Source organism: Castanea sativa, chromosome 10 (assembly GCF_040712315.1).
Source record: "Castanea sativa cultivar Marrone di Chiusa Pesio chromosome 10, ASM4071231v1".
NCBI classification, from domain to species: Eukaryota; Viridiplantae; Streptophyta; class Magnoliopsida; order Fagales; family Fagaceae; genus Castanea; species Castanea sativa.
The window spans coordinates 20537192-20540777 of NC_134022.1; positions in this window are offsets into that span (position 1 = coordinate 20537192).

Genomic DNA, 3586 nt, shown 5'->3' on the forward strand with positions numbered 1-3586 from the left:
GCCTACGATGTCAATCCCCCACTAGGCGAATGGCCACAAGGAGGTTATGGGCGTCAACTTCTCTCTTGGGATGCGTTGAACATTTCTAAACATCTGACACGTGTCGCATCGTTCAACGAACTTCTTTACGTCTCTTTGCATAGTAGGCCAGAAATAACCTATTTTGATGATTTTACTTACCAGGGATCTTGGGCCTACGTGGTCTCCATACACTCTTTCGTGAATCTCCTCCAAGATGTACTTAACTTCACTTTCTCCGACACACTTTAGGTAAGGCATTGAGAATCCCCTTTTGTACAGGGTGTCATTCAGGATGGTGAACCTGGCTGCTCTCTTCTTGACTTTCCTGGCCTCCTCGACGTCTGCTGGAAATTTTCCGTCTCGGAGGAAAGACATGATCAGGGTCATCCAATTGTATTTATTTTGAACCGCGAAGGTGTGAAATTCTTCAATGTTGGGACGCTTCTGGACTTCCATCTTCAAGTTTTTTATTGACGATTCCACTTCTTATGATGCCTGCTTCACTATCTTGTCTGCTTCTATATTCTAGCTCCTAGGGACTTGTACGAATTCTACCCGATCAAATTCTTGGACTAGATGCTTCGTCAGCCTTAGATATTTCTGCATCCTGTCCTCCTTAGCCTCATATTCTTCTTTTATATGTCCCACCATCTTAGAATCACTTTGAAGGAGTAGGTTTCTATTGCCCAACGATTTTCTGATCCTTAGTCCCGTCAGTATTGCCTTATATTCCGCCACGTTTTTAGTGGCGGGAAACTGAAGTTAAACTCCATATCTAAGCATATCTCCTTCAGGGGTGTTGATAATAACCCCTACTTTGCCTCTTTTTCGGGCTAACGATCTGTAAGCCTGGATCGTCCATCTCTCCGCTTCACTTGTGCTCCTTCTTCGTCAGGGGTCGTGAACTCAGCGATAAAGTCCGCTAACACTTGTGCCTTGATTGCTGTTCTGGGGTGGTACTCAATGTTGAACTGGCTAAATTCGATTGCCCACTGCACTAAACTTCCTACAGCCTCGGGCTTGTTCATCGACTTCCTTATGGGTTGATCCGGCATTACTAGAATAGGATTCGCCTGGAAGTAGGGGCCAGCTTACGAGAGGCTACAATCAAAGTGAATACAATCTTCTCAATCTGTGGGTATTTTGCCTCAGCCCTTGGAATGCCTGACTGACATTGTAGACCTGGAGTTGTGTTCTATTCTCTTCCCGAATCAAGGCATTATTGCACTCCTCTGTCCAGGTAAAAACTTGTTTCAAAGTTTTGAAGAAGGGTAAGCATTTGTTTGTTGCTTTAGAGATAAACATGTTGAGTGTTGCTATCCTCCTTGTTAGTTTTTGGACTTCTTTCACCATCCTTGGTGATTTCATCTCCAATATGACTTATACCTTTTTTGGGTTTGCTTCTATCCCTCTTTGGGACACCATGAACCCTAGAAACTTCCTAGATGCAACCCTGAAGGCGCCTCTGCTGGGAAGCAGCTTCATTTGGTATTGTCTAAGGGTAGTTAAAGTCTCCTTGAGGTCATCCAAGTGTGCAGATTCTTCTTTGCTCTTGACAAGCATGTCATCCACGTATACCTCCATATTTCTCCCAACCTGCTTACTGAACATTCTGTTGACTAACCTTTAGTTGGTTGCTCTTGCATTTTTGAGTCCGACAGGCATTACCTTGTAGCAGTAGAGCCCCTGGCTGATGATGAAGGCAGTCTTTTCTTGGTCTTCCTCTGATATCTTGATCTGGTTGTATCTCAAGAACGTGTCCATGAATGTAAGGAGCTTGTGTCTTGCCGTGGAATCCACAAGTTGATCTATTCTTGGCAGGGGGAAACTATCTTTTGGGCAGGCCTTCTTCAGGTCTGTGAAGTCTACACACATCATCCACTTCCCATTTGCCTTCTTTACCAAGACAACATTGGCCAGCACTTAGTAGCATTTCTTGGCTAGCACTTGATCTCCCTTTACTTCGCCCATGCCATTCCATTGGGAATTTTACCTTCAGGCACTAGGTGGACGTGGCTGCCTTCTAACGGTTGAGTGTGGGCCAATTATCAAGTTGTACGAGGAGGGGCAGTCTACCACCAAGAAGTTAAGCTGATGAGTTAATTGTTGGGGTTAGGACCCCACCATGACCGTAATATCACTATACTCTTAGGATACACCCGATCTCTATTGAAGCTGACGAGAGGGGACTCAAAAAGCCGTAACCTTTCGGGATTTACCTTTAGCTGCTAAAAAGTGGAGAGGTAGATAATGTTTGCAAAACTGCCGTTGTCTATGAGGATTCTCTTGGTGTTGAACCCTTCTATCATGAGCATGATAACCAAGGGATTTGAAAGATCCATCTGTGGACGGTCCTCTTGTGATCATTTTTATTTCTCCTATCGCACTTTGTGGACGATTGAACGCGTTGTCCTCGTCCCTCAGAATAGCTTTGTGCTTCTTCTTTTTATCACTTTTAGATCTGTTGGATTTCCCCTTCTTTACAAACTTCTGTAGCTTCCCCTTCCAAATGAGTTCTTCTATCTGCTCCTTCAGGTCTCTGCAATTTTCAGTGTAATGGCCGTGGTCTTTGTGGAAATGACAGTATTTCTTCTTGTTAGGTGGTGATTGCAATGGCCTTGTCCATTTAAGGTAATGTTCGTCCTTAATCTACGTCAAAATTTTGTCAACAAGCATAATCAAAGGGGTAAACTTCGCTATCCAAGGGGTTTTATTGTCCTTTCGCTTGTTTTCATCGGTATCTTGACAGTTTCCTCTTTCTCTTTTTCGGCTCCTTCGATCTTCTTCCTCTCCTTCCCTCTCCCTAGGCTTCTTCTCGTCCTTTATTACTGCTAAGGAATCTTCGGCGTTCATATACTTCTGCGCTTTCAACAACATTTTCGCCATTATTTGAGGAGGGCTTTTCATGAGTGCAACCACAAACTCTTTGGACTTCAATCCAGCTTTGAAGGTCGTTAGCTGCACTTTGTCATCTGCTTCATCTACCTCCAAGGTTTCTCTGGTGAAACGCTTCACATATGACCTCAGGGTCTCCTTATCCCCTTGCCTGATGGTGAGCAGGTGGTCTGTCGGCCTTTTTGGGCACTGTCCACTAACAAAATGGCGTAAAAAAGAATTTCCTAATTGCTCGAAGCTACCAATGGACAATGTTGGTAGCTTACTGAACCACTCCCGTGCTACTCCCTTGAGATTGGTGGGGAGAAACGACACAGTATCTCGTCAAGGGGTTGTTAAAGACCCAAAGTTGTCTTGAAGGTGTTGAGGTGGTCTAGCAGATCTTTTAGACCGTCAAATGACTCGAGTTATGGGAGATGAAACTTTGAAGGCATTGGGCATTCTAGGACCCCTGTTGTAAAGGGCAAGTCCGTCCTCCTGACCATTCAATCTGAGCTCCGATCTATTTTCTCCCTTGTTGCACTTCTCAACTCGTCCATCTCCCTTCTCATTTCCCTAAGGAGGTCTGAGTTCGCTCCTTCAGGCGTATTTGGTCGTCGATGGTCGTTCCTTCTTTGGCCGTCTCCATCGTCGTTCTACCTTGTGAGTTCTTGCTGAAGTTGCAACCTCA